Consider the following 25,909-nt stretch of genomic DNA (forward strand, 5'->3'; position numbering starts at 1 on the left):
CACAGAATAAATGAGAAAAGACTATAAACCTACACCAGCACTGAGATAAAACATCTATTGAAATTATCAGACAGGGATTTTAAATAAGCTGTCACATAAATGCTTCAGTTAGCAATTATGTGTTCCTTGACGGAAATGGGAAAAATAGAAAATGTAAACAAAGAACTAGAAGTTAAAAGAATAAAAACAAATGAGAACAGTAGAACTGAAAAATACAATCAAAAAACTGCTCAAGAGTAGACTGGAGATTACGAAGCATAGAATCATGAACTTAGAAGAGATCAATACAGTGTACCAAATATACAGAGAAAAATAGGCTGAGGGGTAGAGATGGGAGAAAGAACAGGATCTCAAGAACCTGTAAACAGTAACAAAAGCACTAACATTCATATCATCGAAGTTCCAGAATGAAAAAAGAGAGCACGTAGGACTGACAAAGTATTCAAAGAAATAATGACTAAAAATTCCCAATTTTTTAGAAGACATAAGCACACATTCAAGAATCTGAGCAAATCCAGAGAGGAAAAACACAAAGGTATCCTTGTCAAGATGCGTCATAATTAAACTTCTGAAAAGTAGAGACAAAAAAAATCTCGAAAGTGGACAGGCAGAAACGATGCATCACTTATTGAGAAACCAGTTCCAATGACAGCATATTTCTTGTCTAAAATTATGGAGTCAGAAGCATTGACATAACATTTTTCAAGTAGTAAAAGAAAAGAACTCTCAGCCACAAATTCACACTTTTTATATCCATTTCTTGTTTGACTTATATTAATGGACTACTAACTCATCTTTCTATATCCAGGCCTGCCATCACACTTCTCCAAAAATCTAGTCACAGTATTTCCAGAGTGATCTTTCTGAAAAAGAAACAAATTTTTCTTATAAAAATACCTGACTGTGTTATGAAACTTTTCTCTCTTCTAAGTTACCAGGTAAAACCCTTCAACGGATTCCCATCTTTCTTGGAGTAAAAGCTCCCATCCAAACTCTCTTTGTCCTTTTGGGCTGCTGTAAGATTATCCTGCAGGTTGGGTGGCTCCTAAACAACAGGAATTTTTTTTTCTCACGGTTCCGGAGGCTGCAAGTTCAAGAATAGGGTGTCAGTATGGTCAGATGAGGGCCCTCTTCTGAATCACAGACTTCTCATTGTATCCTCACATGGCAGAAGAGCTTAGGGAGCTCTGTGGGGTCTCTTTTATAAGAGCACTAATACCATAATCATTTCCCAAAGGCCCCACCTACTAATACTATCAGCTACGGAAATTAAGATTTCAACGTATGAATTTGGAGGGGAACACAAAGACTAGACCATAGCACTTACTATACATACATGGACCATGCATGATCTGGCTTCTACCACCCTCTCCATTGTCTTCTTTTCCTACACTCCAGTGAGCATTTCTCTTTTTTTTTTTTTTGCGGTACACGGGCCTCTCACTGTTGTGGCCTCTCCCGTTGCAGAGCACAGACTCCGGACGCGCAGGCTCAGTGTCCAAGGGTCACGGGGCCTAGCCGCTGCGCAGCATGTGGGATCTTCCCGGACCGGGACACGAACCCGTGTCCCCTGCATCGGCAGGCGGATTCTCAACCACTGCCCCACCAGGGAAGCCCCAGTGAGCATTTCTTATACTGATTATGAATGGAACTCCTTTCTGGACTGATCCTTAACCATTCATTTTCTGGCAACCGTGAATTTATCTTCTCTTTTCCTCAAAACTTCACCCTTCCTTCATGTTACATATCCATTTCAATTGCCTTCTACAGGAAGCCCTACTGATACCGCCCATATACTACTGTCCACAGCATGAATTAAGGTCTTACCGTGTCTTCCTATAGCACTCTGTAATATCTTTTACGGTAACTATGGATTTTCTTATTTGAGTGTCACAGTACATTGAATTCTAGGTGGCACTCTAATGATTTTAGTAACAGTAACACTGGTGCCTAGTTTAAGCCATGACATACTTTAGGTGTTCAATAAATGTTTGTTGAATGAGTGAATGAATGAATGGTCAATTTGAAATCTTAATCATGTTACCTTTCCAAAATCTGTTAAAAGATACCACCGTTTTCCAGAAGATTAGGGATTTAGGACCTTAAACTTGATTTAACAGAGGAAATTTTTACTCATACATCATGCTTAAATACCTCAAAGTAAAACCATAAACCCAGGAATTTAAGGTTATCCATTTGGACTTTCAAGCCAATAATTGATATCTCCTGCCCCGACTGTATTAGATGGTTTTGATGCTCCACTCATATCTCCCCAGCACTCATCCTTCCAGTATATGCTGATAGAATCATGCTGCCACCTGCAATTATCCACCTTAGGGCAGGCCAGAAGTGTACAGGAGTTAATGTATCTGGGTGTAGCTTTCAACCAAGGACAGAGGGGACTGGAAGATAAGTACTTCAAGTTTCTCACCGATTCTTGGGATAACTCTGAGACATGTTCTGTAGAGTTTCACAGAACTCCCCTGAAGTACTGGCAGCAGTTCCCTGCAGGAGTAATTTTTATTCGGTAATGCACCTCTGTTGGCTGCCTTCCATGCCTCCATTCTCAATTCCCACTCCACTTCTGAGTTTTCTGGAAGCACCTCCCAGATGAGCAGTTTGCACTCAAATTATTGCCTCAAGTTCTGCTTCTAGGGGAATTCAATTGATAGCCTCCTAACAACCCAGTGCTCCTACAGAGCCGTCACTTGTACAAGTACCAAGGCACGGCACATTATGTATCACTCCTCCTAAATCCTAATATTTTTAAACAGATAGGAAAGAGCATGACCTTGAAGAGAAAAAGAGTTTATATGAGGATGGCCAATGGATAAAGGGAAGGAGAGACAGTGCCATTTGTTTTCCATTAATGATAGTGTGAAATGTATGGGCAGATGGTCTAACAGGTGTGACTGTAATTTGAGGAGCCTGCTCCCTTGGTTACAGAAGACTGCTATTGTTATTATTATGGAACCACAACCTCATGACTTTATTGTTTCACTTGATGTAACCTTCTCCTTTATCCTTAAATCTTTCTACATCACTGAATTGCAGCCAATAGATTTATTTTCTCCCTATGGCTCCATCACAAAAAAAGACACACATGTGCGCGCGTGCGCACGCGCGCACACACACACACACACACACACACACACACAGAGTTTTGTGTATGCCAGTGCTAGAAAAGACAAGCTCATGGTGCATGTATGCAATGGATATTGTACATTACAGGTCTCTGTGAAATAGTCTTCTGCAGGTTCCTATGTTTATTTTATGAATAATTAACTTTAGTAAAGTTAATTTCCTGAAGATCTTGTGGAAGACTGAAGAAAGGAAGTAAATTGTAAAGAAAAAGACTTTGAAACTTGCCCTTTTTGCCCTCTCTTTGTGTCTAAATGAACAAAGGATAACTGGGACTTTTTTGAAGCCTTTGCTTGAGTTGAAGACACAAAATGCAACCTGTACTCTTACCATAATATGTTCAGTTCATGAGTACACAAACTTATAAACTGTGAATTTCCCTAAAGTTATTATACCATTTAGAAGATGTTTGCTTGGACGTTTACTTAAAACCAAACCATTGAGGTCTATATGTCCAAATAATTCCCTTCTCTCTTGCTGTCTCCATTTCAGTTTCCTGAGTTTCTGGGAAGGCCTGGTTTCCCCAAAGGAACGATTTCTGGTAGAAGTCTGAAGGTCTGACCCAAGAAAAACAAATCCAGTACAGCCAATGAATTGAGGACAAGAAGGTTTCCAATCAGGTAGGAACATTTAATCTCATACATTACGATCACCTTAAGTAAGGTGTGCTGATAGCTGGATATGATTTAACTGCTTGGAAAAAGATGCATATGTATTATATAACCTACCCCACAAGGAAGCTGTTCTCAATTCCCTTAGAGGTTGTGGTGTTTATCAGAGAGTGCCTTGGGGGAAAATGAATACAATAACAGTATGATGCTTTTTTTTAAATTTTTAGCTCATTGTTGCCAAGTACACTTGGTGATCTTGGTGCCTGTGGTTTAATCCCAGGAGGTTAGACATGTGGAACAGCACATTAACCCTCTTTAGTATTTTCTCCCAAGACAAATCATTTTTATAGGTTGTCTCCATGGTCTTCTAGTTGCTTATCAAAATTAAGCATCAAGTCTTCTAAGTGAGCAATAGCCCCAGTCAGTGTGAGGAAATCAGCTTGGTTCTTATTGGGGCACAGCTTCTTGGTCTTGGCACAAAGTGAGTTCACATAGGGAGTTAGAAGGAGGAGAATGGGGCATGCGAAAGGGGAGTTCTGTGTTCTCATTTACCTATGCATGTTGAAACTCCACTAACAGCTTTATTTTCATTAGCAATTTGTGATAAAAACTTAGGGTAAAGGGAATAATGAAGCTGTCCCATTATATGGCAGGACAAAAGATAGTAGTGACATCAAAATCAGGGCCTATCCATCTCGTTTGCAGTTATATACTGAGTGTTTAGCATAGCATTTGACCCCTCATCAGTATTCAGTAAGAGGATGCGTGTTGAATGACTTAGGGATGAATTAATGAATGAAAAAATTTAATATGGTAGAAAATGTGTTTTATCCTTGTATTTTCGTGTGTTGACTTCTGTATTTCAAGACCCAGCACTGTAACTGACCTATAGAGTATAAGCAATAAAATTGGTTGAAAGAATGAATGAGTCCCCACTATTCTAAGAATAATTTTAAGACCAACACAGACCCCATATCTGCCAGAGGTATCCAGAGGTGAAAGCCTGGATCTCAGTGTTAGACCTGCGCGGTCTCCTAGGAGTTTCGACTCGCCCAGGAAACAACAAGAGTCGGAAGTCGATGCAAAACGCAAGAGGTTTATTGAAGGCTGGTGCACCGGGGTTCCTTGGTCCTCACGCAGGAGGTCGAAGAAGGAACCCTTTTGGGCGCGAATATGTCAGTTTTATAGGTTCCCACTTCCCCGTATGTAAATTATAGATTTGGTTGTGTTCTCCTGCTGATTGGTCCCGGCTTAGGCTCGGACCAGAGAGGGAACTTGTCCCCAGCTGCCTGATTGGTCTTTGACAGACACCTTTTTTACATTTTGTTATCTCCCTCCTTCTCCCCAGCTGCCTGATTGGTCTTTGACAGACACCTTTTTTACATGTTGTTATCTCCCTCCTTCTCGGAAGGGGGCCGGACATCCTGGAAATTCACCCATTGTCTAAGAAGCCCCTATTGTCTGGAGAGTTCTTAATCATTAGCTGGAACAATGTCCCTCAAGTCCCACATTCCCCCCTTTTTCTTGTGACTATTGATTCCAATCATGGAATCTCAACCTTCTGTTCGTAAACTTTGGTACTGTTGTCTTAACATTAGAACTTGTACAGTACTGATACGTTCTCTAATAAATGCTATCAAGCGATTTAGAACACATGGTCCAAAAGTTAAAATCAACAATAAAACGATAAGAGGTCCCAACAGAGTAGAGATTAAGGTGGTAAACCAGGGGGACTTATCAAACCATGATTGAAACCATCCTTTTTCGTTCTCTCTCTCCCTTTGCCTTTTATCTAAGCGTTCCCTTAGTTTATCCATGGTTTTGGTAATGGTTCCTGAATGATCAATATAAAAGCAACATTCTTCTTTTAGAGCGGCGCATAATCCCCCTTCCTTAAGAAGCAGCAAATCTAGGCTGCAACACCATTTCTGAAAGTGAGGTGAGTGATTCCTTTAGTTGAGTTATGGAACTTTCTAATGCTCGAAGGTCGATGTCTACAGCCTGTCTTAAACTTGCATAATACTGGGGTTGTTGTATGAGGGCTGTGGTTCCTGTTCCTATCCCGGCAGATATTCCTAGTCAGTCAGTAAAGGCAGTAAAACCAAAATTATAAGTCTTAGGTTCGTAGAAGCTTGAGTTTGAGCGGGTTGTCGGTTCTTTGGGCCCGCCATCCTGATGATGCCGTCGCTGGTGCAGCCTTCACATGTGAAGCATGGATCCAGGCAGCGATGCCGTCCACTTTTATGGCCGTTGGGGTGGTGAGGAGGACGGTGTATGGTCCTTTCCATCGAGGTTCCAACATCTGGGTTCGATGCCGACGGACGTATACGGAGTCTCCGACTTGGAAAGGATGAGTTTCTCCCGGTGTTCCCGGTTGGTAGGCCTTGGCGAGTTGGGACCATATTTCTTTCTGGACCAATTGGAGTCCCAGTAGCCTAGCATATAAGTCAGTGTTATTTTGACAATCAGGTTTTATTTCTTTTCCTAAAGTGAGGAGGGGAGGCGGGGCACCATATAATATTTCAAAAGGAGTAAGATGGTATCGGGAAGGTGTATTTCTAACCTGGAATAGGGCCAAAGGAAGGAGCACCGTCCAATCGGTACCGCCAGTCTCCAAGGACAATTTAGTTAGGGTCTCTTTTAGAGTCCTATTCATTCTTTCTACCTGACCTAAACTTTGGGGTCTATGGGCACAATGTAATTTCCAATCAGTCCCCAAATATCTGGCCACATCCTGACTTACCTGGGCGACGAAGGCTGGACCATTATCAGACCCTATTACCTTTGATGCTCCAAATCGAGGAAAAATTTCTTCTAAAATCTTCTTGGCTACTACAGCAGCTGTTTCTTTCTTTGTTGGGAAAGCCTCTATCCATCCTGAAAAAGTGTCTACAAAAACTAAAAGGTATTTATTACCGTACCTTCCAGGACGCACTTCGGTAAAGTCCACTTCCCAGTAAGTTCCTGGGCGGTCCCCCCTGAGTCTCTTTCCAGTTTCAAGTTTCCCTTTGTGAGCATTTACCTGTTGACATGGGACGCATTCCTGCACAATTTGTTCAGCTAATTTTGTCATTCCAGGGGTTTCGTACCCGGCTTTTTGTAACAAGGCTACCATCTTTTTAGTCCCCAAATGTGTCCATCTGTGCATCTGTTGTAACATGGATTCTGCTTGCTGAGGGGACAAAGTTCCTTTTGTTGTGGCCGGGATGATTTCTTCATCGCGGCCTGGTTTTTCAGGAACTTTATCTGACAGTCCTAAAATGACTTCTCCCGATGCTATTTCTCGGGCCACTTGGTCAGCCATATTATTTCCCCTAATTATTGGGGTATTTCCTTTTTGATGTCCAGGGCAGTGGATGATACTGACTTTAGTAGGAAGCATGAGTGCAGTCAACAAAGCCACGATTTCGTCTTTGTTTTTAATTTCTTTGCCACCTGAAGTTAGTAGCCCTCTCTGTTGGTAAATGGCACCGTGGATATGAGCGGTAGCAAACGCATATCTACTGTCTGTGTAGATGTTTACTTTTTTATTCTCTGCCATCTCTAATGCCCTCGTCAGGGCAATTAATTCAGCTCGTTGGGCTGAGGTCCCTTGTGGTAGCGCCGCTGCCCATATGACTTGATTTCCGTCTACCTCGGCTGCCCCAGTTCGACGCTTACCTTCCTCCAGGAAACTGCTCCCGTCCGTGAACCAGGTGAAATCAGCATCAGGGAGGGGCAGGTCCATCAGATCTGGCCTACTGCCGTGTGCTGCGGCCAGTACTTCCTGACAATCATGTATGATGGTGGAGCCTTCCAAGTCAGGATCAGGTAGCAAGGTGGCTGGATTGAGTCCTGTGGCTGGAGCAAACTTGATGCGATCTGAGTTTAGCAACAGGGTTTGGTAATGGGTCATCCTGGCATTAGTTAGCCACCTATCCGGTGGTTGACGGACTACATTTTCCAGGGCATGAGGAGCTGTTATCGTTAGATTTTGTCCTAAAGTTAGTTTGTCAGCATCTTTGACTAGAACGGCCACTGCAGCGATTATCTTTAAACAGGTCGGCCATCCTGATGCCACAGGGTCCAATTTTTTTGACAAATAAGCAACTGGGCGATTCCAGGGACCCAATTTCTGAGTCAATACTCCTTTTGCAATGCCCTTATTTTCGGCCACATATAAATGAAAAGGTTTGGTTACATCTGGCAGTCCTAGGGCTGGAGCTGAAAGTAAAGCTCGTTTGATTTGGTCAAAAGCCCGTTGTTCCTTATCGCCCCAAATGAAAGGAGTGCTGTTTTTGGTTAGGGGGTACAATGGGGCTGCCAGCTCAGCAAACCCTGGAATCCATAGTCTACAGAATCCGGCCGTCCCCAAAAATTCTCTAACCTGCCTGGCGTTTTTGGGAGCCGGAATTTGGGCCACCGTATCCTTTCTGCTCTCCGTGAGCCATCTTTGCCCCCCTTTTAATAGATACCCCAGGTAACTGACCTGTTGTTGGCATATTTGTGCTTTCTTGGCTGAGGCTCTATATCCCAGGGTTCCAAGTTCCGTTAACAGTTTTTCAGTACCCTTGATACAATCTTCTTGGGTCTCAGCAGCTAATAAAATATCATCAACGTATTGGAGTAATGTTACCTGGGGATTTGATTCTCTATATAATGCCAAATCCTGATGGAGGGCTTCATCAAAGATGGTCGGGGAGTTCTTAAATCCCTGAGGTAGCCGTGTCCATGTCAGCTGACCAGACATTCCCGATGTTGGATCTTTCCATTCGAAGGCAAAGTAGGGTTGGCTCAGGGGAGAGAGTCTTAAACAGAAAAAAACATCTTTAAGGTCCAAAACAGTATACCACGTATGTTGAGGTGGAAGAGTGCTCAGGAGGTTGTAAGGGTTTGGAACTGTGGGGTGGAGGTCTGCCACCCGTTTGTTTACCTCTCGTAGATCCTGCACCGGCCGATAATCATTTGTTCCTGGTTTCTTTACCGGCAGGAGAGGGGTGTTCCATGCTGATTGACATCTTATTAAGATGCCCAAGTCTAGTAGCCTCTGTATATGGGGACGGATACCGTCTTTGGCTTCTCTACTCATGGGGTATTGACGGACTGTTATTGGGGTGGCAGTTGCCTTGAGTTCCACTAGCACCGGGGGCCGATTTTTGGCCATCCCCATTCCGGCAGTTTCTGCCCAGGCTTGAGGGAACCGAGTTACCCAATTAGTAACATTAACTCGTGAGGATGAAGGCTGCTCGTATAATTTATATTCATCTTCTAATTTCATAGTCAATATTTGAAGTAACCTTCCCTTATTATCAGTTATGGTGGGACCTTCTGGCTGAAAGTGGATTTGAGCCCCTACTTTGGAGAGTAAATCTCTTCCCAGCAAAGGATAGGGGCATTCCGGAATAATCAAAAATGAATGGGTTACTCGTCCAATCCCAAGATCTACTGTCCTTCGTGTGGTCCATGAATATTGTTTATTCCCAGTGGCTCCTTGTACCCATGACCTTTTAGCTGAGATAGGACCTTTTGAGTGGAGAAGGACGGAGTGCTGGGCTCCGGTATCTACCAAAAATTGAACAGGTTCCCCCTCCACTTTAAGAGTTACCCGGGGCTCGGGGAGAGGGTTCGAGCCCTGACTTTCCTAGTCGTCTTCTTTCAATGTTAAGATTTTGTTTTTGGTTGGCCTTCCTCCATTCTTTTTCTTAGGGCATTCTCTCGCCCAATGTCCTTTTTCTTTACAGTAGGCACATTGGTCCTTGTCTAATGGCCGCCTTCTGTCTGCCGTTCGCCCTTCCTGCCTATTTCTATCCCCTATATTTCTTCCTCCAACCACAGTGGCCAGTATCTTACTTAAATTCCTCTCCTGTCTCTTATCCCGTCTTATTTCACGGGCTTCCTGCTCTTTCTGCTTTCTTTCTTCCTTCTCTTCCTCTGTTTCTCTTTTGTTACATACTTTATCTGCCTCTTTTACTAACTCCTGAAGCGAAAATCCCTGCAAGCCATCTAGCCTCTAATTTCTTCTTAATATCAGGGGCCGCTTGATCTATGAAAGCCATTGCTATAGTAGCCCTATGTCCCTCCGAAGTTGGATCATAAGGGGTAAAGCGTTTAAAGGCTTCCATTAAACGTTCCAGGAACACAGTTGGCGATTCCTGGGGCCCCTGAGTTACTTCCCTTACCTTAGCCAAATTAGTGGGCCGTCTGGCCGCTCCATGGAGACCCGCCACCAGAGCCTGGCGATACATTTTCAGGCGCTCCCTACCTTACGGGGCATTGAAATCCCAGTTTGGCCTGACGAGTGGGAAACCAGCATCAATCTCGTTAGGCAGCTGGGTAGGTTGCCCATTGGCGCCTAATACATTTTTTTCTGGCTTCTAAAAGAACCCGTTGCCTCTCCTCAGTCGTTAGGAGAGTCTGGAGCAGCTGCTGACAATCATCCCATGTGGGCTGGTGGGAGAAAACAAGAGATTCTATTAAAGCGGTAAGGGCCTGTGGATTTTCGGAAAAAGTTGGGTTATGCATTTTTCAATTATAAAGATCTGCAGAGGAAAAGGGCCAATATTGGAGAGGTCTATTCCCTTGGCCATCGGGGGGGCCATATTCTCTAAGAGGTAGGGCAGTGGAGTCCGGGGAGATTGCCCTCCGGCTCCTAGTGCCCACTGAGGGACCCCTTTCTTCTTCCATGATGGTTCCCTTGGTGCCGAGGGCAGTGGAGCTGGGGGTCCTCTAGGTGGTAGGGGATTCGGGGCCGGAGGATAAGGGGGTGGGGAATCCAAAAGAAGCAAATCGGACTGCGGGTCAGGATAAATCGCCTTCGGTAGATCCGGGGCGTCGGGTAGCTTCTCCGTGTTGGGGTTTTTCTTTAAGGCTAATATCTCCGACGCTGCTGATGTTTGCGCGGACGTACCTGTTGAGGAAACAAAGGGCCGGACCCACGGAGGTGGGGAGAGAATTAAATCTTCCCAGACCAAGACATATGGTACTTGGTCTGGATGTCCGTGGGGATCTATATTAAATATCTTAGACTTCAGTAGCTTAATCTTGTCTAATAAAAAGGATCCTTCGGGGGGCCATCCTATCTGAAATGTTGGCCATTCAGAGGCACACAAAGTCTGCCACTTTCCTTTCTTTACCTCTACCGAAAAATTATGGGCTCTGGCCCGAACTTCGGTCCAATAGCTTAGGGTAAGGGAAAGAGGAGTCGTCATAGTTTGTCCCATTGTCGTCCGTCAGAGAAGAAGAATAGACCACAATACAGAAACAGTTAAAACTCCACGAAACACATATACGTATGGGCCACCGCGAGCTCGCTTCAAAACCGAAACTTCTTCAGATGGCAGTTACCACCAAGGGAACTGCCGAAACCGAGTGAAGGGGAGACAGAGTTTGCCTCTCCTTCCAGATGAGCCACCAGGGCGTCCCCTAGGGCTCATGGACGCCGGCTATTAGCACGTCTGCCTAGCCAGAGGTCCGATACAGATTCCATAATAAGCCGATTCTTACGGCTTTCCTCCGATAATGGCCCACAAAGAACAAGGGACAAACAGACAATCAAGCTCGAGCTTACCTGGTACCTCCAACTCCCGATGTTCTTGTGGTCCGGGGCGAGTGGAATCCCGGGCGAGCCCCCAAATGTTAGACCTGCGCGGTCTCCTAGGAGTTTCGACTCGCCCAGGAAACAACAAGAGTCGGAAGTCGATGCAAAACGCAAGAGGTTTATTGAAGGCCGGTGCACCGGGGTTCCTTGGTCCTCACGCAGGAGGTCGAAGAAGGAACCCTTTTGGGCGCGAATATGTCAGTTTTATAGGTTCCCACTTCCCCGTATGTAAATTATAGATTTGGTTGTGTTCTCCTGCTGATTGGTCCCGGCTTAGGCTCGGACCAGAGAGGGAACTTGTCCCCAGCTGCCTGACTGGTCTTTGACAGACACCTTTTTTACATTTTGTTATCTCCCTCCTTCTCCCCAGCTGCCTGATTGGTCTTTGACAGACACCTTTTTTACATTTTGTTATCTCCCTCCTTCTCCCCAGCTGCCTGATTGGTCTTTGACAGACACCTTTTTTACATTTTGTTATCTCCCTCCTTCTCGGAAGGGGGCCGGACATCCTGGAAATTCACCCATTGTCTAAGAAGCCCCTATTGTCTGGAGAGTTCTTAATCATTAGCTGGAACAATGTCCCTCAAGTCCCACATCAGCTAGTGGTAGAGCTGACAGAATTTATCTAGTTTTCATAATTTACAGCCCATCCCATTACATTTAGGCATAGTACCTACATGAGCCATACAATTAAATGTTGACTGAAAAACAATGCACAACCTAGAAATTGAGAATTATGTTTTATGTGGAGGACATACTGAGGACTGAAGTCAGGAGACAGCCTCTCAGATAGCTCTGAGGGACTGTTCTGAAGAGGTAAGGGAGGGCACAGGGTATTTAGAGGTTCTTGCAAAAAAAAAAAAAAACCAGGTAGTTGGAACATCAAAAGATTACTGTTAGTTAAAGAAACTAGACATCTTAAGTTAATAAATGTAGCACTTTTCTATATATGATGAGATGCAAGAATCTGGTCTCCTGGAAATCAGTCCCTTGATGTTCACTTTAATTATCTAGGGCCAGTATCCTGTTTTCTCCATCCTGAATCCCCTCAGGGTGCTGGGTGTGGCTTCAGTGGCTGATGGCTTGATGGCTATAACATCCTGTGTTACTGATAAGGCTGGCTACATTCTTTCTCCACAGAAATGACTTGACTATGGATAGTGAATCTGTGGATTTGCAGCATTTGCAGCTGCATTTGGAGCATTTTTATAAGGACAAAGTTAAGGCAATTTCAGAATCACTAGCGGCTAAAATTGCTATTTACACTTTTCCACTGGTAGGTAGTAATCTGCTGTTGCTGTCTTCAGTAATCTGCTGTTGCTGTATTCCCAAGGGATAACAAAAGCCATTTAATTCAAGAAAAATGTAAAATTTAGCACAATGCAGCTTCCACAAAACCAAACACACAAACACACAGCCAACTCTCGCAGATATGAAGTAGTAATCTAAAATAGAATCCTGGAACTAATTGCAAAACAAGAGCAAATGTACTCATATTGGATCATTTTATTCTTTTATTAATGTTTGATACATATATGTATTTATTATTAAAATTCAAAGTTGCTATATGGGCCGCGCGCGAAGACATGGGGGAGAAGCTGGAGCTGAGGCTGGAGTCGCTCTTGGGGACCGAGCCCGCCGTCTGCCCGTGGCCGCTGCCGGTCTACGTAAGTGCCGCCCGTCCCCTCCTCCCGGAACCCCGCTCCTCTTCCCCAACGGCGCGCGCTGAGCCCACTGAGAAACGGAGCGACTCGAGTCGCCAGACCCTCTTTGGAGCCCCCCTTCCCTCCCCGCCGTGGTTCTCCGCGGCAGTTTCCAGCCCCCGCGCGCAGCGTGGGCAGAGGGGAGCCGGCGCCGGCCGGGGGGCACAGACTCGGCCGCGGGGACCCCGCGCTTCTGCGGGGCGCCCGAGCCGGTCTGCGGTTGGCTCTGCAGGGCTGGGGACCCCGGTCCCCCCGGGCCTGGAATGTCGGCGGGCTTGCCCTTCTGTACTTTAGGATCTGACATGTAGGGTTTCTTTTTCCTGGTAGTTTATTCTTAGCGCCGTCAACGTGCTTAGTTTTTTTTGTTTGTTTTTTTTTTTCAGGTCACCCTTCCTCCCTCTCTCCAGTTTTTTTGTGTTTCTGTTTTGTTTTGTTTTAGTTAGGCATTTTGTCCCTCTGATCTTGAGTGGGTGGGCTGGCAGGACACTTGGAGAGGAGGCGTTCTGTCCCCTGATCTTGAGTGGCCTTTGGAAAATGACAGGCCAGACGGAAATGTACACAGGCGTCCGGTGATTCCAGAAATGCAGGGTGTCGGGCTAGATGGGCGCCTGGCCTCTCGTCCCCCGTGGCGGCGTGGTGCGCGTGTTCCTTGTCTCAGGGTTTACGCTTGGGCCCCGCAGCCCACCTTCCGAAGGGAAAGCGCAGCGGGCGCCTTGGGCCGGCGCCTTTGGGGCGCCCTTTCGTGCGCTCGGCTTGCGGGGGACCGGCCTCCAGGCGACCCGGCGGGGAGGCCCGCGCGACCCGGCCCTCGCGTGGGCTCCGTGTGTGTCAGTTTGTGGAAAGTGTGTCGCGGCCGGGGTCGGGGTCGGGACGCTGGGACCACCTGGGAGCCGATGTAGAGGGATATGATTTCCATTTTCAAGGCGCATTCATCCTATGCAGGGAGACAGCCTAACATAAAATTTGCCTAACAAAAAATATATTAACAGGTGGAAAGACTATCTCCCAGTTGAACGGCGGATGCCTGGGACTCGTTTCATTGCTTTCAAAGTTCCTTTAAAAAAGGTGAGCAAAAGTTAATACCGTATTCTTCCAGAAATCTGAATTCACCATATAGAGCCCTGGCTCTCAAGCCCGTCGTACTCCATTTTCCCTTTTTATAGCAAATACTTTTTAATACCTGTTTTACTATCCAGAAATGGGATTCATAGACAAATACAACCAACTTTTGTACTTAATTAAAAAACAATGCAATGCCCTAACTATAAATAAAGAATAAAGTAATTTATAAGAAAGTAATATGTATCTCAGTATGTAAATGTTTGGGGATGACTATACTAGAAATAAAGAAATAGTCAGTTACTTGTAGCATGAATGCAATAAACTATGGACTTTGATTGGTAATGATGTGTCAGTGTTGGTTCATGAATTCTAACAAATGAAGCACACTGGTATGGCATGTTGATAATGGGGAAGGCTGTGTGGGATGAAGGAGAGAGGGTATAAGTGGGAACTGTGTACATTTTGCTCAGTTTGGCTGTGAATCTCAAACTGCTCTAAAACGAGTCTACTAATTTTAAAAAAAGTATGTGTTGCTGACACTTGAATAACCAAAGAGATCAATGGAACAGGGAACATGTATAAGCCAAATACATGAAAGAATATTTAGCAGTGAAAGCCATCCTTCCTATATGTAGATATTCAAGAAGTATTTATTTCTGTGTCTATTTTCAGGCACTCTGCTTGGAGCTGGCAATACAGTGGTAGGCAAAATGGATGTGGTCCCTGCCTTCTGGGAGTTTAGAGTCAGGTTAGGAGACCAACATGAAATAAACAAACACAGAAATAACTATATAGAAGTGAGCTTATTTTCTTCCGTCTAATCTCTCTGGAAGAAAGGATTGTAATATCGCTTGTAAACTCCAGAGGAGGAAACTTTACTTTGAATCTCATATGTTAGCATCACAGGGTTTGAATAAATGGATAATGTAGTACAGGATTTTAAACATATGTTCTTCCTTATTTTATTCTTTCTGACAGAGTTTTGAAAAGAATCTTGCTCCAGAAGAACGTTTCTCCCCCTTGGATCTCTTAACAAAATCCAAGGACGGAATGAAGAACTTGGGCTGATTATTGACTTAACAAATACTCGCTATTACAAGCCAGAGGTAAATGGAAGCCGTAATTGAAAATGACCTTCTTTCTGATACTGTAATAATTCATAGTAGTTCAGTAGTTATCATCTTATGCTAAGGTGAATCCTGGCCTTCTCTCGTGGGTTCAAAAAGGGAAGCTAGTGGTTTCCTTAAATACACGTTTGTAATTGCTGTTTCAAAATGATATTTAAAGATATGAATTGAACTATAGTATTTGGCAGTAGGCTCTAGATATGCTTAAGAAATTCTATAAGCTTCCATGTTCTATATTTTGAAAATGAAGTAAACTTTTAGTAGTTACAGTAGTATCCTAAAAAGAAAGAAAGGTATGTCCATTATGTCTTTAGCACTTATTTTAAGCAGTTGCCTGAGCGTGTTTAAGCATCACTGTAAAAGACAATTGTTCTCTAAGTTTTATGCTTCCTTTTCCTAATGCCTTCTGATATAGTACAGAAACCCATATATTCTCTTGGCCCATGTAGGACATTCCAGTGCAAAAGAATTATCCTTCTTCTGACCTGTTCCATGGCCTTGGGAGACAGTAACACCTAATGTCTTTTAGTATTTATAGAGCAGTTTGCCATTTAGAAAGTTCTTTCATATCCATTGACTTAGTTAATCTTCACAGCAATATTTTGCTCTTGAAGTGGAAGTAGTACTGCTATCTCCTACTGAGTGCTTACCCTGCACTAAGCTCAGAGGATAGACAACTACAATTACTAATTTTACAGACGATGAAACTGACTCTCGGAAAAGGAAGAATTGGAATTTCAGCTCTGTCATTCCTTTTTTTTATTGTGGTAAAATATAGATAAATCATATTTATTTTAACCATTTATAAATATGCAGTTCAGTGGCATTAAGTACAGTTACAGTGTTGTGTAACCATCACCGCTGTCTATAACCAAAACTTTTTCATCATCCTCGACAAAAACTCTGTAACCATCAAACAGTAACAACCCCATTTTCCCTCCCACCAACCCTTGGTAACCTCTATTCTACTTTCTGTCTCTGTGAATTGGCCTATTCTAGGTACCTCGTGTAAGTGGAATCTGCAGTATTTGTCCTTCTGTGTCTGGCTTATTGCACTAGACATCATGTTTTCAAGGTTTATCCATGTTATAGCACGTAACGAAATGCCGTTTCTTTTTTGGCTTAGAAAATCGCATTGTGTGTATATAGACCATAGTTTGTTATTCAACGGTTGATTGACACTTGGTTGTTTTCCACCTTGTAGGTATTGTGAATCATGCTGCTATGATCATTGGTGTACAGATATTTGTTCAAATCCCTGCTTTCAGTTCTGTTAGATGTGCAGCGTAGGTAGTAGCAGAGTTGTTGGATCATACGGTAGCTCTACACTTAACCTTTGAGAAAGTGCCAAACTGTTTTCTACAGTGTCGTCTTGTTTTTAAACAATTATCACAAATTTTAAGCATATACAAAAGTATAAAAATACTGTGAGTGTTCCTTGTATACCCATGAACTCATCCAGCTTTCTTATTTACCAACTGATGGCTGTCATGTTTTATCTGTACCCCCACCTGTTTCACCCCATTCCATATTATCTTGAAGCAGCTCCGAGACAGCATGTAATTACACCTGTACGTTTTTGGTACGTGCATTTAAATATAGGACTTTTATTCCTTAATATCATTTTTTAATATTAAATACCCAGGGAGTGCTCAAATTTGCAGTTGTCTCCTAAACGTCATAAAAAATTGTTTATAAGAATTTTGAATTAGATCCCAATAAGGTCCACACTTTGCCGTGGATTGTTAGGTCTCTGAAGTCTTGTTTCATCTATAGGTTCTCCCTCCATGTCTCTCTCACTTTTTTTTTCCTCCTTGAATTTTGTTTTTAAAGAAACCAGGTAATTTTTCCCATCTAGATGTCGATGATTACATTCCATGTGTTGGTAACATATTCTTCAGTCCTTTTATTTCCTGTAAATCGGTAGTTGATCCGAATGAAGCTTGCATGTTTTGTTTTGGCAAGACAGTTTCATAGGTGATGATGTGTTCTTCCATGGAGACATATATAATTGTGTCTTTCTGTGGTATTAGCAGTCACTGATGATTCATACCTACATCCATTAATTCAGTTGAGGCTTCAAAGAATGGTGAATTCTGTTGTTCTTTTTTTCACTTATTAGCTGGGTATATTTGTACGAGGAGAAGATTCCCCTCATCAACTGTTTGGTTGCCCAGTTGTAGAGGCATGATTCTCTTCTTCTATTTAACAGTTTTCAGAATAATGAGTTGATTCACAAATATCCTCCAGTGGTGACCAGTTTTGTAAAAATTTTATTTACTCCTATCACCGTGGACTCCGTTACAGTTATTATTCTAACTGAGACCCTGTCTTTGGCCAGTTGGAGCTTCTCGGTGACTCCTGAGTCCTTTTGACATGACATCAGTTGTTTCTAGACTTTTTCAGTGGTCAGAGCTAGGAAATATGTATGTTTGTTTTTAATATTTTTAAAATATGTCATAGGTTCCTGCTGCTACTTTCCATTTAAATTCAGAACTAGAGAATTTTCACTTATCCTTTTCTGTCTTCTATTGATAGTCTACTTTCTCCCACCTCAAGAATACCAGTTCTCAACAATGCCTGAAATTGCCTCTATTTCCTAATTCGAATCCAAGTTCTTCTGACTCTATTCTACTACTCTCCTTAAATCACAGCCGCTTTATGGCCCTTGAAATGTAAGATAGAACATAAGTGTAGGTAGAACTGCTTATATCATTTTGAGTTACATGTGCATTCATTCACATAGATTTGCTTTTCCTTTTGCATGCCTGGTAACTGTCCGTTCTGCAGTTTTAATGAAAATCAAGTGATAATTACTGGTTAAAGCAGCTTTGGAAAAAATGGCTCTCATCAGAATGACTGACATACAAAGTTTAATGTACTCTCCTGGTTTATAGTCTGCCTTCTCTAATTAATTTTTTATTCTTTCCCTACAAAGGAAATAATACATATTTTCATGGTTTTGCCTTATAGGACTTACCAGAAACTATTCCTTATTTAAAAATTTGTACAATTGGGCATCAGGTGTCAGATGACGACGCTAGTTTTAAATTCCAGTGTGCTGTTAATGGGTTTCTGAAAGAACATAAAGATAACGGTGAGTTGCTTTTGTTTTTGTTTTTGTTTTTCCTTTACCTGAACTTTGGTATGCATTTTGAGTGGGCTTGGGGGTTTTTAACATTTTTAATAGTTCTGACATTAGTGTCAAGTTGTGTTTGGTAACATTAAGGTGGAAATGTCAGATGGTGCTAATAGAGTACGGTGTTTTTCCTGTTTATGGTCACAAACAATTTAGTTTAGTTTGGAAAGTGATTTTTGTGAGAAATATGAACTGAGCTAGCTTACTTATCTCTTTTTTAAAAAGTTGAATGGAAAATACATAAAAACATAAAAATGTTCTTTTGTCCTATTTATTGGTTGAGAGGTGGAAGAAAAGGTTAAGACTCTCGGGTTCTTAGCGTACATAAAAGAGAAAACAAAAAGCAAAGGTTCCGAGTGAGACAGATCCCTAGAAGCAAAACAAAACAGAGTGGACCAGAAGAGCGGCTTCCTCATCATATATGTGTTGAAGATATTTTTGCCGCTTTTACACTTCGGTGCAAGTGAGGAAGAACACTACCACCTCTTATTCTTATCTTCAGACAGGAAGAACTTAAAAGGCTGGTGTTTTCTTGTTTCCGCTTTAAGATCTACTCTGTTGATAGTAGGTCTTAATAGCGTGTGAATTTTAAGGATCCACTTGCCTTTTTCTAGCATCTAACTATCAGAAGGAACGTGGTGTTTGCCATGTTTTAAGACTGAGGAATCTTTTGTCTTTGGAACACCACTGACACCCATGTGAAAGTGTTCATTTTGTCCTCTTTCTAAATTTAGCCTGAGGAGTGTGCACTTTATTAAATAAACGTAACAGACAGTAAATATCCGTGTATATATAAAATGATGCACGTATATACATAAAACAGGGAGTAGGGGAGAAGGAATAGAGATGGAGGTGGGAAGATAGGGGATAGGAGGCGAGAGAGAGAGGGAGAGACGGGAATTTCAAGATAAATTTTCATTCTATAACCTGGTTGCTTAATGCAGGTACTAGCTCTTAAATATCTTAAGCCCTATTCACAGATCTTCCGTGTACTTTAGCTTTAAAACTTGAGAGGCTTGGCCTGTCCTGTGATAACCAGGGTGTCTAGAAAGGAGGCAAATTATCTGATTTGTTTCAACTGTAGTCACAGAAATGTTCCCTCTTAAGATGTTAGGGCGCAGCTGCCGGCCTACTCACTTCCTCCAGGCTCCTTTGTGTGTGTTCTGTCTGTTCCGCGTGGGCTAGAAGATCCTTACAAGTGCATGAGAACACATTTGTAAACCTTGATTGTTCACATGTTATACCAAGTGTAGTCCGTTGCATATGCTGACTCCTCTGTGGGTCTTCTGCATGCAGTGGGCTAACTTCACCATGCTGTCTGCCATTGCAGTCTCAGGACCTTAGTTATGATCCATTGGTGACTCTCCTCTGCTGTAAGGCCCTCCCACAGGTGCCAGGCTCACTGATAATGAGGAGGAGACTATACTATGCACTCCCTAGAATTGGTAGAGACTCAGAAAATAAATTGTTTCAGTAAACACCGAGAGCCTTATAGGTTTGTTGTTAGGGCACGGGGAAACAAAGGTGAGTAGAAGTCTTTGTTCAGTAGCAACTTACAGTTATCTAGGAAGAGAAACATGTAGTGAGTATAAGTGGGTTAATTATGATAAAAGAATCAAGTGCAGCAGGAACATAGAGGAGAAATTGAGGAAGGCCTGACTGAGGAGACAGCATTTGAGCTGGGCTTGGGGGAAGAGGATTTTGCCGGAATGAGGAAAGGACAGCCCAGGTATTGGGGACAGGTACAGAAGGCACAGGGCTTGAACTTGTGCTCTGGAGGGGCAGCCTCTGGTGTGACTAGAGGGTAGTGTGAAAGGGCAAAGAAGTCATACATTGATTTTCAGCAAATATTTGTATAACACCTTCTAAATTGAAGGCACTGTTCTAGGAAGTAGGAAGAGAACAAAGTTCTTGCCCTTACGTACTTTCCATTATAGTGGGGGAGAGAGATGAATAAATAAGTCAATATATGGAGTGTCAAGCGGTGGTAAATGCTTTGGAGAATAACAAAAGAAGATGAAGAGGTGAGGGAATGTGGTAGGTGATCAGGGAAGTCCCCTCTATTAAGATGTCGATTGAGCAGAGCCTTGAAGTGAGAAACAAGCCATTGGCTATCTGGGAGAGTGGAGATGGGGTGGGAGGGTGTGTTCTGGGAGAGTGGAGATGGGGTGGGAGGGTGTGTTCTGGGAGAGCGGAGATGGGATGGGAGGGTGTGTTCTGAAGCAGAAGGAATAGTAGGTGCAAAGTCCCTGAGGCACGACTGTGCTTGGCATGTTTGAGGAATAGTAAGGAAGCCAGTGTGGCTGGACATGGGAAAGTGAGTGAGGGCAGGGCAGTAGAGAATGAGATCAGGGGAGGCTGGCAAGGCAAAGGAGGGAGGTGGATGATGTAGGTCCTTGGAAGTCATAGTTTGAACTTCTAATTCAGTTGGAGAGACAGACTGATACTTGTTTATAAAGAGTTCTCAATGCTATGCTAACAACCTGGGCTGTATTCTGTGCTAAGTGAAGATGTTCAAGCAACAGAGCAATCCAGCCAAGTTTATATTTTAGAAAGATAACAGCGTCACTATCCAAGACACGTTGTAGACTATGTATATAGTATGTGTATAGTGTGCTGCTCTTCTGTAAACTACAGGATACCTGTTACGTACAAATACTTACATACAAGATACAAGTGTGAATGTAAGCACTTGGGAAATATCTGGAAGAACCACACAAGGAACTGGGAGAGTCGGACAACTTTCCATGTCCCGTATGATTGGAATTCTGAAGGGTACACACACGAACTAATGGACGTGTGCTACCAGCCTCCGGCTAAGGAGGGAAATTGCAGGCATCAGATAAATCAAGCGCGTTAACCCGCCTGCGTGCTGAGAGTCATCGCGACACGCCCCGCGGTGGCGCATGCGAGGTAGAAGGAGGTCCGCGAGCTGCGTGGGCTTGTGCCTAGGCGCCTGTGGTTCGTGGCCTTGTGCTGGCACCGGGGACGCCGGGTTGGCGACTTTGGCAGTCCTGGCGTTGGGTGGGCGGTATCTTGGGGGTGACATGAGCCAGTTCGTCGGCCACGAGGAAGGGCGGAAAGCACATCCCGGAAAGGTAATACGCCTTGGCCCCTGGGCGTTGCCGGTGGAGCTCAGAGCCCCTGGGCCTGGGCTTCGTCTCTTGTGCTGTCGCCTGTCACAGTGGCCCCCGCGCGCTGGCCCGTCCGCGCTGTGCTAGGGGGTACTGGTCGTCTCGCGGCTCAGTTCACAGTAGCTGAAAGGGACAGTGTGTGATGTTCTGGTTTCTCCCCATCGTTTTAAAAGGGAGGCTCTGGCCATTGCTCCTCGGGTAAAATGCAGGGGGACTGCTTTTTAAGATGGGACTGTCAGTGTTGGGGACCCTCCTAATTACCAGGATGGAATCCCCTTCAGTTCCTCAAGCTGTGTTGTTTAGGCACAGAAAATGTGAGTAATAGTCATTGGAACTAAGTTTGAGTGAAAAAAGGCACCGGTACCGCCGAATTTTCCATTGCAACAGTTGATCTGTGTTGTCTCTTGGAATTATAAAGGGCGTACAGTTGCTTCCTAACCGGTGTCCTTTGAGAGCTCTACCTCTGTACGTTCAAAGGATTAATTTTGAGGCTTTGCTCATACGTGTAGTAAACCCTTTAATTCCCTAAGACCTTCCTTTCCTCCATCTCATACCCCATTAAGCCCGCTTCAGTTTATCTCCTGAATTTCTTCTGAATCTGTCAACTCTTCCTCAACATCCTAATACTGAACTTGCCTGTCTGTTGCAATGAGGTCCTAACCAGTGTCCATATATCTTGCTTCTTCCAATCCATTCTTCACACAAGAAACCTTAAAAGCAAGTTGGGACATTGCTCATAAACATGGCTCAGAAACATTGTTTTGAGAATAGAAAACAAACTGTTGGCCTTTAACACTCTGCGTGGTCTAGAATCCTGTCTGCTTCTCTGCTACGTGGACTCCAGCTTGGTGCCTCTCCAACTTTACTATGGGTATGCCTCTCTTGTGGATCTTGTTAAATGCAGGCTGTAATTCAGTAGTTCTGGGTGGGGCCTGGATGCTGTGCTTCTAACGAGCTCCTAGGTGACGGTGACCCTGAGAGCAAGGGTCCAGCTCCTGCCTTTCTCCCTTCTTTCTGGAAGAGCAGGACGTCTGCCCCCCCACCCCGGGAGGAGAAAACATCCGCAACGTGACTACTAGTAACCAGCTTCCCTCACAGGCAAGGGACCTTTACCACAGCTCCCTACCATTTTGTCTGAGGCGCAGCAAGCCAAAACACTGACACGCTGAGGTTTGCAGCAAAGAGGAGGTTTATTCACAAGGCAGCCAAGCGAGGAAGTGACGTGACAATAGGTCTCAAATCCGCCTCCCCAAAGGCAAGGGGCTTGGGGTATCTATGGGATAAAGAATAAAGAAGCAGGGCAGTATGAGGCATAGGGAGCATGAGGAAAGCTGATTGGAAAAAGGTGTGCTCATCATTGTTCTGAGCTGGTGTAACTAGGCTACGGGGCTCAGCACATTCTCGGGCTGTAGTTTTCGGCCCTCTGATGGCAGGAGGTCAAAAGGCACTGGCCCAGGTGGAAGATCGGTGGTCCTCTCCAGTCTCAACCAGCTCAGCCTAACTAGACACAGCTGATTTCAAGTTCCTGGACAATACCCGGGGCAAACATCTTATTGCTTATGCTACATGCTATTTGGAGGACGTGCAAGTGTTCAAGCTACCTTGAGGAGTGAAGACAGGATTTGACTAATCCTTACACGTGGTTTCGCCTCCAGATGAGCAGAAGAGGCCTGTAGGCTGAATCTGGCTCCTGGCACCTGGAATTGGAGGCAGATGGTTTAAAAACAGGCTCTCCCACCCTCTGTGTTATCTTAGGTAGATAGACTGTTGAACCTTCCTGTGTGCCTGTTTCTCCACCAGCAGCATGGGGACACTCAGAGTCCCTCTCTTGGGGGCTGTTATGGGGGTTCAGTGAGATATAGATGCATGCACAGGCACACGGGAGACACCCAGTGTGTGTTGGCTTCATGCTTGCTTTTATTAGGAGACCAGTATTGTTAGAAGATTTCTGGTTTGGACAACAAATTAGATAGGTGGTCATTACTATAGTTTATGCGACAGCAATTCACATTACAGTTTGCAAAAAAGCAGTTGGTTGTCCAGTGGGGATTACAAACATCCATTTACCATGAGCTACTGAACAGATACTTTACACAGTAACTACTTCAAGTACTATTTAAGATCAATTCTCTATGTTGTCTTAAGCAGTTGTTAACCCCCAATTTCGTGAATAGTACCAAGTTAGTCACTTGAACATCAGCTAGAGCAATCTATTTCACTTAGCAAGCCTAAAGCTATAGTTCAACAATTTTATTTACTGTTCTATGACAAAAATTACTCTCAACAGCTATGCCCTGGATAAGTAATCAGCTAAAGCTAGTTTGACTGACCAAATCTGATTTACTGAGTTAATAAGCCAGTTGATTTAGAAAGGTCTAACGTATATTTCTCATACATTCAGCATTAAACTGTTTCCCATGCCTAAAATGTCTTTTTTTCCCATTCGTACATATCCAGATTCCTACTTCTGTGCCGTAGGGCTTGGCTGAACTACAACTGCCTTTAGTGACACTTTTCTCACCTGCACAATTGGAGATAATTTTAGTCTCCTCAAGACTCCCACGGGGTTACCTCTGTTGTGACACTTGACGATTTGGTGGCATATTTTATTTTATTTTATTTTATTTTACTTTAAATAGCCTTCCATTACTCCGTGCACATCAAACAGTAAATGCTTTCTCCTAGTAAAGGTGCATAACAATTTTCTGAACTCTTCTGCTCTGGGCAAGATTCATAAATACACCAGGCAAACATAGTGAAAGAGGAGACAGTACTTGTGTTATATTCAGTTGGGTCTTGATACCTAAGTGTGACTCTTAACCAAGGATTATGCAGTAATTAAGGACACAGGTTAAAGTTGTTTAGAGTGTGTCCTAAAGTCTCACTGGCAGAATTTAAATGTCTACTCTGGAAATTGTAGACCTGAGACAAATTACTTCCCTAAACTTCATTTCCTACATCTGAGGAAGATAATAGTATCTACCTTGTAGTAGACTGAATAGTACCATTGCCCCCAAATGTCCACCTTCTAATCCCTAGAACCTGTGAATGTCACCTTAAATGGCAGAAGGGACTTTGCCAATGGGATGAAAGTAAGGGTTTTGAGATGGGGAGATTCTTCTGGCCTACCTGGATGGACCCAGATGTAACCACTGGTGTTCTCGTAAGAGAGAGGCAGAGGGAGTTTTTACTCCAAAGAGAATGTGATGATGAAGTTGGGGTTGGATTGATGTGGCCAGAAGTCAAGGAATGCTGTCAAGGAAACAGATTCTCCCTTAGAGCCTCTAGAAGGTGGATGGACGGCCTTGTCAACTCCTGGTTCCAGCCCAGGGAAACTGGTTTTGGACCTCTGTCTTCCAGAACCATAAGAGAATGAGTGTGTTTTGTTTTACGCAAGCTCATTGGTAGTAATTTGTTACAGCAGCCATAGGGAACTAATGCGTACCTCATAGGAACTATTTCTCCAATTAAAATGTGTGACTGGAAACACACTTGGTGGCATGTCTGACACCCGGTAGGTATGCTACTGTGGGTAGTTCTTGGAAACTAAAGCCTTGGTTTTTGAGGAATCATCAAAACCAGTACAATGGTTGCCATGTTCCTCCTTGTTCATCCTGGTGACAAACCTGTAGAGAGAGCTCCATCCTTTCCCACAGAATACCCACCCCTAGTACTTACAGGGAAGAGGTTATGTCTCACTTCAGGCACCTTCGTCTTTTCCTTTCTACTTTTTTTTTTCATTAATCTTCATCCAACTGGCCTTTCTAAGTTAAAAAAAAAAACAAGACAAAACCATTTCTCAATGGATTCAGATGCTACCCCAAGTTAATATTCGAACCATGTTCTTGTTCTTCCGGGTCTCATCACCAGAAATTTCTGAGCTGAAATCCTCTCTAGTTTCTAGGATCAGTCACTTTCTAATTTCTCCCTTCTCAAATTCAGAGTCTTGTCAGTTTAGTCCCTTCCCTAACCACAACATCTATTAAGGTGACACAGCAAAGTGATGAAAGTCTCGACGGTCTGGTTTTCATCCTGGGTTTCTGCCCGCTATTTACTATGTGGCATTAGACAAGCTATTCAACCCCTCTGGGCCTCAGTTTCCCCCAAAAAAGGTGAATATTATGAACATTACCTACCTATAGGGTTGCCATTATGAGGATTAAGTGAGTTAATATTTGCTAAGCACTTAGAAGATTACTTGTTATAGTCTAAGCACTACAGTTGTGCTTGTTAATAATAATAAATGCAATTCCAAGCGTATAACTTACTCAACTTTCTGTCATAACTTTGAAGTGTTGGTCTATCTGTTGGCCAGCGTTGCAGGTAAATGAGTCGAGGCATGGGCTGAGGCATTGCTACCAGTGAGTGGTGTGTTCCCAGAACTAGGAACAGCCGTGTGAAATAGGTAGCGGTTCT

At 43.5% G+C, this 25,909-nt stretch overlaps 1 protein-coding gene and 1 long non-coding RNA gene across 13 annotated transcripts in view; one reads left to right on the forward strand and one right to left on the reverse strand.

Annotated features, from left to right (window-relative positions):
• LOC109547580 (uncharacterized) overlaps positions 1 to 25,909 on the forward strand; it is an 84,948-nt gene that overhangs the window by 47,754 nt on the left and 11,285 nt on the right. For 10 of the 12 annotated variants that reach the window (XR_012332427.1, XR_012332425.1, XR_012332428.1 and 7 more), the window contains exons 2-6: positions 3,634 to 3,761; positions 12,889 to 12,995; positions 14,021 to 14,096; positions 15,072 to 15,199; positions 18,194 to 18,317. The gene's annotated coding sequence lies outside the window, so the exon portion shown is untranslated. The remainder of the gene's footprint in view (positions 1 to 3,633; positions 3,762 to 12,888; positions 12,996 to 14,020; positions 14,097 to 15,071; positions 15,200 to 18,193; positions 18,318 to 25,909) is intronic. The other 2 variants (XR_012332430.1, XR_012332431.1) reach the window with 2 other exon arrangements.
• On the reverse strand, positions 22,668 to 25,421 carry LOC141278948 (uncharacterized). The gene is made up of 3 exons (XR_012332432.1): positions 25,172 to 25,421; positions 23,095 to 23,190; positions 22,668 to 22,766 (listed from the first exon to the last, which is right to left on the reverse strand). It is a non-coding gene; the product is annotated as an uncharacterized lncRNA (long non-coding RNA).

The sequence above is a fragment of the Tursiops truncatus genome, chromosome 6 (assembly GCF_011762595.2).
Source record: "Tursiops truncatus isolate mTurTru1 chromosome 6, mTurTru1.mat.Y, whole genome shotgun sequence".
Taxonomy (NCBI): Eukaryota; Metazoa; Chordata; class Mammalia; order Artiodactyla; family Delphinidae; genus Tursiops; species Tursiops truncatus.